Raw genomic sequence first — 12,276 nt, 5'->3', positions numbered from 1 at the left:
TGCAGTCTTGAAAAAACATCCTGCAATATCTATAAAGAACTTCACTTCGCATGCAGTCAAGGTGCAAACAACTGGCCATAAGCAAGCAAAGTGTGACATTTGCCAACTGAACAAAACGGTCTGAAGAAAGACATTCCAGTGGATCACTCTCTACTGTACAAGGAGAGCCTTTTCCAGGACAAGTCGTGCATGTCCGTGGTCTTGGAAAAACTCATCCTGATACAAACATGTGCATATGCCAGAGTGGGGCATCAACACCACAGCAGATTTTACATCCTGTCCCTCAAAGCACAGGATTCTGGTTGGCTTTGAACCGACACACGTTATACAGGCACAGAGATGAGCATGTTATTACACCCTGCAAACACATATTTTTTCTTTCTCTCTTGCTCAAACACTAACACACACGCAAGGGCTGGGAACCAGCCGGCTAGTCGCTTTGACACACTTCCTGTGCTTTGAAGCGGCCAGCGGAGAGATGGCTTTTCCCATCATCGCCTTTGAAGCCTGCGTGAGGAGGAGGTTGTGTGTGTACATGATATGGGGGAAGGGAGGTACAGACATTAATTCATTGTAATGGCTTATCAGTTGTTTTTTTGCTAAGAAATTATTAAAGCGTTGTGTAGTGGTTTTCTTCAGAAAGTTCTTGTCATTTTCAATATCTGATCAATAAAAGATCCAATCTCATAAACCTTCCTGTGGCTTTTCTCATGATGGTCCTGCAGTAATTCTGCGGATACATTCCAAAAGGGTCTTCGAAAAAATAATTATATAATTTATATTCTATCGCTTTAAATCACCTGTAAACATTTCAGCAGATAGACAGCAAGAGGACGACAAGGCCAGCAGCTGTGGAGTGTTCAGTGGACACGTGACCGTTGCTTTTTTCTTGTGGGACAAAAGAGTGCTGGGTGTGTGAGAGGGCAGAGGGCAACAGTCCTGCAGTACAGTGCAGAGTCCTGGGACGGCTGCAGAATGGGGCTTTGTAAAGACCCAGCATGCTGTGTGTCAGAAGAAGGGAGCCTGAGACAGTTGTGTGTGTTGGGGGAGGGTGGTGAGAGACAGCAGGCTGGCATGTGTGTAGTGTGTATGCCCACTAGATTAGCACCATGACCCTGTTGTGCAATGAGTGCAGATACAGTCAGAAGATGAGTTTCTCACGTAAATGGGTAACACAAAACACCATGTTTACAGCACTATATTATTTACTGCATAATTCCTCAATCTAAAGGGATTTTGTTTCATGTCATTCCAAACCTGTATGACTTTCTTCTGTTCCAAGATATTTTGAAGAATGTTTTTGTCCATCATGAAAGTCATTGGGATCCACTAACTTTCCACAACATTGGACCCCGATAACTTTCTTCATAATCAAAACACATTTTTCAAAATATATATTTTTGAATTCTGCAGAAATAGTCATACCAGTTTGGAACGACATTGGTAATTTATGACAGAATGTTTATTTTGGGGTGACTTATGTCTTTAAGAATGTCTGAAAACAACCTAATTTAAATATCAAACTCGCTTAAAGGACAAATCATTAAAGACTCATTGAAGCCCAATATAATGTATGCTGTGCTCTAGGAGTAAAGCATCTTACTGGATTAACTTATTTTTTTAAAGGTTCGTCTTGTAATTAAAAGGATGCTGATGTGGTGTTTTATCTTGTGGGCTCCTGGTGTAAAAAGGGGAAACTGTGGTGTCCCACTTAAGAATGCCGTTTTATCTGATGAGGCACACACAAACATCCAGACACACATACATACTCAAACACATGTAGGGCTCCTCATAATCAGGCATCACAACCAAGAGTGAATAACACCAGACGTTAACTTTGGTTAATGCAGATGCGTTTACATGCACTTTAAAAGTACAATTTCAGTTGAACTAAAGCAATAATAAATACTTTAGTCTAACTGCAATCACACCAGTCGGGTTTATGTCAATTCAGACTAACAGATAATGTGATTTTAATTTGGCTTCATCCATCATGAATAACACGTTAATCGGACAACAAGTGGCATTTGAGAATGGTTAATGTGTCCTTCATGGTTATAGAAGCCTTTTTTGTTCATAGGTCGCAGAGACAGATTAGCTTCATTAGCTTTAATCAACACTTTTTTCTGACCTTTTACAAAGTAAATACTGTATAGCTCTCTCTTACTGATCTAAGACCAATTTTTCTAAGCACTACCGGTACTAGGAAAATCACGAAACCGATCACACCGAGGCGTAAAAGTAAAACTTCTCCCAAAGCGGTTGTCTGAGTGTGTCCCCTCTCTGAGCTATCTGTGCCCTGCACTGGCTGGTTTTGAAGCAGTTGGGGGGGTTTTGCCCCATCCAAAATGAGGACACAATTAGAGCGCTGAGCGGAGAACAGTGGGGATCCCTCTTTGAAGTGCGGATCAAATAGAAGAGCCGCATGGTTTTGTTCAGAATGACAGAGCTGGCAAACTCACCACAGCACGGCTAATAGAGAGAGCGCTTTATGATGCTCGTTAATTATCCTTTCTGTCACAGGCCATAGAGAGGAGCAGAGAAAGGAGAAAGGAAGGAAGAGAAGGACAGAGTATGAAAGAAAGCTACTGTAATGGCATTGTGGGTGGACGTAGGTGAGTGGTAGACTGCATGCGGGGAACACCGAGACGGCTGGAGGGAAACTGCATGTGGTGAACAGGAGAAAGGCAGACATGATGAGGGAATAAATATTGCTTAGTAAGAGTTTAAACAGAGTTTGTTGATTATTTTGAATGAAGCAGATGGTCAGAGAGGTGAACAAAGATGGTAAACCAGAAATAATGTCAACAGGAAGAACTAAACAGGAAGCAAAAGTGGAGGGAAGAAACAAAGCAAAGGGAAGCTGGAGATAAACAGTTTCCTGAGATAAGAGGTGCCACCAAGACAAATCCATGCTTGAAAGTGAGATGCTCCCCGGGGGCCGCAGCTTTAAAGAAAAAAAGCCAGCTCCTGATCCAAACTGGCCATCCAAAAACATCCTATCTCTCTCTCTGAAGTGACATATTCAACATAGCAATTGTAACAAGTTTATAAAACATTGGCTAATTAGTATTTAAAGGGGTGGTAAAATGCCCTTTTCACAAGATGTAAAATAAATCTCTGATGTCCCCAGATTGTGTGTGTGTGAATTTTTAGCACAAAATACCCCACAGATATTTTTATATAGCATGTTAAAGTTGTCACTTTTGAGGGTTTGCAAAAACGCACTGTTTTGTGCCTGGCCCTTTAAATGCAAATGAGCTGCTGCAGGTTTCAAGGGCTTGTGTGTGTGTGTGTGTGTGTGTGTGTGTGTGTGTGTGTGTGTGTGTGTTTGCAGCTGCTATTACCTCACGCAGACACACTAAAATGACAGAAACTGTTTAGCCTTTAATGTTAAAACAGAGTCAGACAAAGATGGAGAGAAGAAGTAAAGTGAGTTCTTCCACTCAAGAAGAAGTGACAACATGTAGAATGCAACAGGACATCTCTGAATGGTTAGTTGATGAATTTATGTTGCTGATGTGGAGTTAACTATCTTCAATTAGGATATTCTGTCATGGTAATCTATAAATCGCTCGTATATAGGAACTGTTGTGAGATGCACACAGAGTGATTTTCTATGTGAAAAGATGGATGCTATAGTTTGAGCTGACTCACAAATGTACTCTTATACAACACCTTTTCCTCTTCTCAACATGGACCGCGTGTTCCCGGGGGCGGGGCTTATGTAAATTTTAGGGTTGCTGATGTCACTAACCCGAGAGGAATGTCGTGTAGTCCCTACCAGCCGTTTGTTGTAGTCCTTTTCTTTAAAAGCAAATATCTTCCTTTGCTTTGAACTCGGATCGTTGTAACTTTGCAGATGTTGTTTATGCTCAAACAGCAATATTACACACTAAATAAAGTTAGAAAAGTGAAATCATACTCAACCACCCCTTTAAAAAATCCACAGCACAGTTGTTGAAATAAATTGCAAAAAGTTGCACAAAAATTGAAAATGTTCTGCTTATTATACTGATCTGAAAACAGCAGAAATTAACCAGATTACTTTGATGTCTTCAGCTGCATTATTATTCAACTAAAAGTCCATAGTAAAGTCAAAAGTATAATTCACTCGTCTTTTTCATCATCAGCACAGTGCGCTGATGTCTGCGTCGTGTGAAGACTTGAGCAGTGCATGTGAGAGTGATTTGAGCGTTTGAAAAGAATGGTCCACGAAAGCATCTATACGAGCTCACGGTCAAAAGAGTTTACTTTGAAAGGCTTAAGGACTCAACTGTGAGCGAGATGCAGCGGAATGCGGAAAATTAAGTATACCTGGGCTTTAAGAGGAGTTTAAATGGCAGGGTACAAGTACAATATTTGACCTTTCACCTTTTACTACATTGATGGCGCAATGTTGGTGTGGAAGATGCTGTTTTTCTCAAAGGATTCCAACGGAGGTGCAGATGGCAGTCATCCCTGGATATATGAAGAAAGAAAGGAAGTGTGATAATATGTCCACGTGTAGGCTACACTGCATGGAAAACTCAGTAGGATGATTGTGTGTGTGGAATGTCCTCATAATGAGTTCAGCTATAGCATGCAAAGCCAACAGTACAAAAGAGAAACAGATTTTAGGGAAATATTTTGACAAGCAACCCTGACACTATAACATCACTGAACTCCTAAATGTGATAAAAAAAAGAAAGGATGGAATAAATGGAATTAATGCTAAGTAAATATCTTGAATTAAGTGTCCATAATCTTATAATAAATGCATGAATTAAACAATGTTTACAACTAAGCACAACGAGACTCTGGAACTTCCTTTTGGAGCTATTTGCAATCTTGACTTTAAAGGATTAGTTCACTCTCAAAACATTTTTTTGCTGAAAATTTACTCACCCCGATGTCATCCAAGATATCCATGTCTTTCTTCAGTCAAAAAGAAATGAGGGTTTTTGAGGAAAACATTCCAGGCTTTTTCTACACAATGGACTTCAATGGCAACCATCTATCCCAATGTTCAAAAGAAGGTTCAAATGTCCGTCTCAATGCAGCTTCAAAGTCTCTACACGAGCCCAGTCGAGAAATAAGGGTCTTATCTAGTGAAACGATCAGTCATTTTCTAAAACAAATAAAAAAATATATACTTTTTAATCATAATTGTTCGTCTTGTGCTGGTCTGCGACGCGCCATGCGCGTAATCACATTGGAAAGGTGTGTAACGCCAGCCAAAGGATTACAGAAAAAAAAACGGAAACTGTTAAATTTTTACCACGGAGTCTTCTCTTCCCATTTCTGCCAATGACGCAATTCAACTTTCTTCATCTACTACCTGCGCAGACAGACATCAACAACGCAACTGGGTTGTAGGTTGCCATGTGGGGCTCACAAAGAGGTTAGGTTTAAGAGTAGGGTTAAGGGATCTCTTACGTTTATCTATAAAAGGGAAATTATACAGTCATGGCCAAAATTGTTGGCACCCCTGGTAAATATGATCAAAACTGGCTGTAAAAAATAAATCTGCATTGTTTATCCTTTTGATCTTTCATTCAAAAAATTGCCAAAATTCTAACCTTTCATTGAAGCAAGAGAATTGAAAGTGGGGCTAAATCACATTATGAAATAAATGTTTTTCTCCAAAACACGTTGGCCACAATTATCAGATGAAACAAAAAAATTGCTTTTTTGGCAGCAAACACTTAAGATGGGTTTGGTGCACACAGGGATAAAAAAGTACCCCATGTGTAAAATGAAATACTCTGCTGTATCTTTACTGCTGTGGGCCTAATTTTCTGCCAGAGGTCCTGGACATCTTGTTCAGATACATGACATCATGGATTGGATCAAATACCAACAGATAAAAAATCGAAACCTAACAGCCGGGGCTAGAAATCTTATAACGGGCCATGTTTGGATCTTCCAACAGGACAGTGATCCAAAAACAAATATCAAAATCAAAACAAAAATGGGTCACTGAGCACAAAACCAAGATCTGCAATGGCCATCCCAGTCCCTGGCCTGAACCCTATAGAAAATGAGTGGGCTGAACTGAAGAGAAGAAGCACCATCATGGATCTGGGAATCTGCAGGATCTGGAAAGATTCTGTGTGGAGGAATGGTCTCTGATCTCTTGTCAGGTGTTCTCCAAACTCATCAGGCATTATAGGAGAAGACTCAGAGCTGTTATCTTGGCAAAAGGAGGTTGCAAAAAGTATTTAATAAAAGGGTGCCAATAATTGTGGCCAACGTGTTTTGGAGAAAAACATTTATTTCATAATGTGATTTAGTCCCACTTTCAATTCTCTTGCTTCAATGAAAGGTTAGAATTTTGGCAATTTTTTGAATGAAAGATCAAAAGGATGAACAATGCAGATTTATTTTTTACAGCCAGTTTTGATCATATTTACCAGGGGTGCCAACAATTTTGGCCATGACTGCATCTACATGATATGAAATATTTGTAAATAGTTAACGTTGTGTAGTTGTAAAAACGTAATAATGCTACGTTTAAATGTTGCAGATACATCCATATCATACGTTTCAGCATCTACATGTATCCTGAAAAAAAATTGCCTATGCTTTGTGTCTTTGAAAATTAGGCCTATGTATTAACAATGATTGTTTTGTGTGTGTGTGTGTGTGTGTGTGGGGGGGGGGGTATTTTATCCTAATTGTTTTATTTATTTATTTATTTACGACAACATGCTGTCATATATGCTAAACGTTCTGGCTTAAAGACTGTTTAGGCCTGATATTAAACCATTCAAGCCAAGACAAATTGAGTGCGCTGTCTGTGACACACACACACATTAATAACACAAAAAGAAGCGCGACAGAATCAGCTTAAAGTTTTGTCGAGTTGGCCCATCCTCATAAGAGCAGACTGAGCAGTCTTAAATTAGTTAAATAAAGTCTTAAATGAACGTGGAGCTTTGTGAGAGAATGAGGGCTCGTGTGAGATCCGGGTCTCTGTCAGCAGCGGCAGAACTTAAAGGGACAGCAGCTAACTTTAGTAACTTTACTGTTTCAGTAAAGTTAATCAAAGAACAAAGGGAACAGAGAAAATGACTCACTGCTCTTGACTAAAGAACTTTTGTAACTTTAATAAGGATTAATCTATATATAATTAAAAATGTATGCAGCGCAAAATGTTTTCTACTGTATTCAATTTCTGTAGATTTCCTACCAGTTAGACAAATATTTAAAATATACTGTCTTTGTTTCTACATTAAATTATTACATTAATCATGATTAATCACCATAAAAAAACTTACGTTTTTTAATATATTTTATAGTCACAGAAAAAAAATTGTGATTAATCTAGTTAATTTTTGCAATCGATAAAAATAAATAAAAAGGAAACATGAATAAGTCTTATGTCACAGACTTATTTATGGAAATTATTCATGGAACACATTAATAGGCAATTAATGTGTATTTAACCTGCCTCCAGCTCTGCCATCCAACACCCCCTATAATCGCCCCCCAAAAGACCCCACTTTCTCACTTTTTTTGAGAAAGTATATTATTACGATAGAGAAAGAGATCCTTGAGTGACAGGAGAAACGTCAAACTAGCACAGCTATGCAGGAAATTAGTTGCATGTGGAAACGGTCTGGGAAAAACTTGACCACAGAATGTTGAATGTTGTATTCAGATACAACAGCTGTATTTTTTCTATATATTCCCATATCAAATTGTCATCTCTTTCTATAGGTTTGAATTGTTCTCCTATTCTGTCTATACTCTCTTCTCTCTAGTCAGAACCAATTTAAAGGTTTAAGCTGGACGAAGCAATAGTGTATGCTTAGTTTTGTGTGTGTGTGTGTTGATCTGGGACCTTGTCCTTTGCGAGAGGAAGTTACAATTTCCTCTAGGATTTAATCAAAATGCCTGGCAGGATCTCTCACCTCTCCCCAGAATCCCTGCTCCCCCTGACACATTCAGCAGATGTGTGTGTTCCTTTGCTTGCGTGTGGACTCACCTTCCCTTTTAATAAACCACTTGACTTTTGTGTGACTGTCTGTGAGCATGTACGTGCACATGCTCTACTGTCATGACCTGCCATTGGCCTTCTGTGAGTGTTCAGAGGACCTTGAGGAAGAAAAACATGCTTTAGTCTCACGCACAGCCTGGGTCAGCTCTACTGTACTGAATACATGGGCACATTCAGCTCTTCTACTTTAAATAGCATCACAGTGCAAAGAATGTTTGTAGAACAATCTGTGTGCATGTTTAAAATTGCCTAACCTGTTCACCACGTATATAGAAATCAGTTTGCTCAAAGCTATGCCAAACCTTAACCCATTGAAACAGGAAACATTGTTTGTTATTCTGAATTATTTATTATGTAAAGCTCTTTATCCATCAAAGATAAACTCAAATGATTAAGAAAGAATTTCTCAAATTAAAATTACACTACAGTTCAAACGTTTTGGGTATAAGATTTGTTAATGTTTTTGTAATGTTAAAGGGGAGATACTTTATTTATTTTTAATCATTGTTAGTCAAAGTTTTGTATATGTAAAACAACCAGTTTAGTTTTACATGGCTATTCACTTTCTCTCTCTCTCTCTGACCCCTTAAGTCACAAAATTCTTACTACTACGAACTTAATGTGTAGTTGCAAGTACAGATTCCTACTAAATCTCCTATTAAGTCCCCTTTAAATGTTTTGATTCCTATTATTAAAGCGCCATTAGATACAACATTGTCCAGAGATTTCTTCTTCATAAATTCATTAAAAAAATATTTTATTCTTCTATAAAGCATTTAAAAAACAAAGACAAAATGAACACATAATTCTCAGCACCCATATTAGCAACAGTATGAGTGTGATTGTCAAACAATCATGCAGCTATTCATGATGTCAAATCATCACACTTGCCCCTGTTTATATAGTTAAGGCTCACAGATTAAATAATAATTTACCAGTTACTCAATAAACTTACCGAGGTGTTGATTGTTTCTTTAAACAGTGTTTTGATGTATGGTAAAAAAAAAAAAAGTATTTATATGCTAAATAAAGTATTTAGTTCTATTGTTTGAAAACTATTTAAAGCATTGTGTTCAAAAGTACATGAATAGGTGTGGATTTTTAGAGATTTGGACAAAAACTGCACATAGGGCTGGAGACCATTGCACAGAATCAGTTGGACTAATAAAATAAAAAAGTGTATACATTTGAAAGTATAATTAATGTATTCAGGCTTAGAATTTAAACATATTTGTAAAATAATCATTAAAAATTAAAATTATTATTTATAATTTATTATAATAGAAAACAGGACTTAGATAAAGTTAGACTGATTATTGCAAATCATGTCTTAACATGACAAATGGGAGAAGAGAACAGGAGAGCATATGCCTAAGAAACAGAAGAGACCGGAATGGTGGGAACGACAGATGTATGAGCATAAGAGGAAGCAAAGGTCTAGTGTGAGCCAGCTGTTTCATGGCCTAAGAGAATCATTAATTCAGGACATGTTTTTGTTCTTCAATGGACAACAGATAGGCCTACTTCATAATGAATAACCAACCAAACGATACTGAGTGTCTCAATGCACTTCAGAGTGTATCCATCTATCTATACAGTATACTCTATCTATCTATCTATCTATCTATCTATCTATCTATCTATCTATCTATCTATCTATCTATCTATCTATCTATCTATCTATCTATCTATCTATCTATCTACCTATCTATCTATCTATCTATCTATCTCAGTTTGACAAATTTGTAAGAGTATATCTGTGTGAACAAAATCATTTTACAAAAATCACTATTTGAACAAACCAGTTTAAAATTAATGTAAAAAATGTGTAAAGAGATGGAGAATCATTCTTAATTTCATCCATAAACCTGTTCTAGTTTTATATGGAATGACTATTCAGCATTCACAAGTATAGTTAATTTAGACTGACATGACATAAGCAAATGATAATGTTAGAAAACAGTAGAGAGTTGTATGAAAGCAATTGATGCATGTCCAAAAGCATTTGCAATTTGTTCGAAGGAATGAGAAACTGCTACTATGATGTGCACAAATGACTAAATGTTGTGGAGGTTGAACTAACTGTTGTGCAAATGTAAATAGTGATGTGAGAAATGCACCAAAGCGACTGAGAAAAACTGTAAATAAATATATAAAAAGAAGCACCCAGATCTTTGATCAAAAGCTATTTCTTTCTCTCAATTTTCAATTTCATCATCGGTTGCAATATTGCCAAAGCATCAATGGCAAATAAAAGAAAAGAAAAATAGCAATAAATTCAAAGGGTCCTTGTTTCTAATGGTGTGACATTCCAAAAATGTTGGTAGGGTCCAATTCTCACTGTTAAATAACTATTGACTTTTGCCTCAATAAACTCATAATTGCTGTTTATTAGTAAGGTAGTTGGTAGGATTAAGGGATGTAGAACATGCTCATGCAGAATAAGTCTTTCATGTGCTTTATATAAACAGCAAATATCCTAGTAATATGCATGCTAATAAGCAACTATAGTTAAAAGTGAGTATTGGTCCCTGAACAAAAGTGTTACGAAAAGTTTCTAGATTATTAAAATGTTCTTCAAACTTTTAAAACAAACTGTTTATTGAAAGGTTATTTGGGGAACCCAAAAAAATTTGCTCTTCTGGCATATCTGTGAAAACTCCTCTTTGGAACCCTCATTTAAGAATGTAGTATAATTTGCATTTGTTCAGTTTCAGACAGAACAGGGAAGATACTCTATACTCTCTCTTTCTCTCTGCTGGTGAGATGGCGCATTTAAGCGCTCTGGTGAAAGTCTCCATGAACTCACTAATACACACAGGGTTCACTGACCCTTGAAGGAAAGGTCACTATGTGATGCCCTGATGTCCAGCATGGGCCCACCCAACTGTGATCCTTCAGGACATACACCCACACACACATTCCCTGAAGCACTTTCAGAGAAGAGAAGAGAAGAGAAGAGAAGAGAAGAGAAGAGAAGAGAAGAGAAGAGAAGAGAAGAGAAGAGAAGAGAAGAGAAGAGAAGAGAAGAGAAGAGAAGAGAAGAGAAGAGAAGAGAAGAGAAGAGAAGAGAAGAGAAGAGAAGAGAAGAGCTCTCCTCATCCAGGAGGATGATGCTGTGATTGATTGATTTGATTTTCCTATGTGATGATCCAGTAACAGTAAATTGGCGTGGTGTTTATAGCGAGTGAGAGGGCAGGAGGGATGCGTGAGAGAGTGCGTGTGAATGGAGGGGAGGAGGTGTGGGAGGATTCTTCTTAAGGGCCTGGTGATGTCATCTGAACCCGAGCATTAGGCTAGTGTTGTGTTGCCCCTTCAAGGCCTGGGAAAATGTTCCTCGGAGTGCGACAGTGCCTGTGTGTGTGTGTGTTAGGTCATGTGTTTGTGAGAGTGTGTGCCTGTACTAAGGGAAAACAAAGCCTGAACAAAGAAACAATGCCATTCAAAGTATTCCCTGAAGATGAGGGAGGGAGAGAGAGGGTAAGAGAAAGGAATGTGGGAAAGATGGAAAGGGAAAAAGAGACATGGATGGGTGTTTGTTGAGATGTTGAGGGCTGGTTGTTCTTTCATACTATTGTTGGTTTACTATTAAATGCTTCAAAAAATTGATACCAGACAAAAAAAATAAAAATCTGGAATGCTTGGGATGAATTCATGAAATGTAAAATAATGAACAAGTCTGTCCTTCTCAGGGTTTCACATGTAAAAGAGGAGGGGGTGAGGTCTGAGCTCTCTGGACGTGGACGTGATGCTAACCAGCCCTTATCTACCATAAAGAGAGGCTGTGTGTGTGTGTGTGTGTGTGTGTGTGTGTGTGTGTGTGTGTGTGTGTGTGTGTGTGTGTGTGTGTGTGTGTGTCAGGGCCTTTTCTTCTTCATGTCTCAGCTGCGTGGAGGAGAACATCTGGAGAACGTATGGGCCTCCTCTATTAGGCCTGATTTCCCCCCTTTACGTCCACTCTTTTTCTCTTTCCCATGATCACTCCACTTCAATCTTTCTCATACTGCTAGATGTTTTTCACCATCTGTTTATTATTCACCAAAAAGAATAGCAACACCTATGAAAACAATAAACATCTATCTCATTTAGAAATACGCGCACGCACGCACGCACGCACACACACACAATACTCTAAGAAATGAAAAAAGGCATCAAAGCAGTTTCATTTTGTACTCTGCAATTTGTAATAGACATTAGTCAGGTTAGATAAATATTGAATTTGAGATGAAAACGATGCTAGACAACGTATCAGTACAATGGCACGCACTACATAAAGGTCCTAGATCACGTCA

At 38.1% G+C, this 12,276-nt stretch overlaps 1 protein-coding gene across 2 annotated transcripts in view; it reads right to left on the bottom strand.

Moving 5' to 3' along the window:
- The window catches only part of nkd1 (NKD inhibitor of WNT signaling pathway 1), a 53,362-nt gene that overhangs the window by 24,855 nt on the left and 16,231 nt on the right, over positions 1-12,276 (bottom strand). For both annotated transcript variants that reach the window (XM_079639584.1, XM_079639583.1), the window contains exon 2: positions 7,973-8,082. The gene's annotated coding sequence lies outside the window, so the exon portion shown is untranslated. The remainder of the gene's footprint in view (positions 1-7,972; positions 8,083-12,276) is intronic.

This window comes from Phoxinus phoxinus (assembly GCF_949152265.1).
Source record: "Phoxinus phoxinus genome assembly, chromosome: 2".
NCBI lineage: Eukaryota > Metazoa > Chordata > Actinopteri > Cypriniformes > Leuciscidae > Phoxinus > Phoxinus phoxinus.
This window is presented reverse-complemented; position numbering and strand designations above follow the sequence as displayed.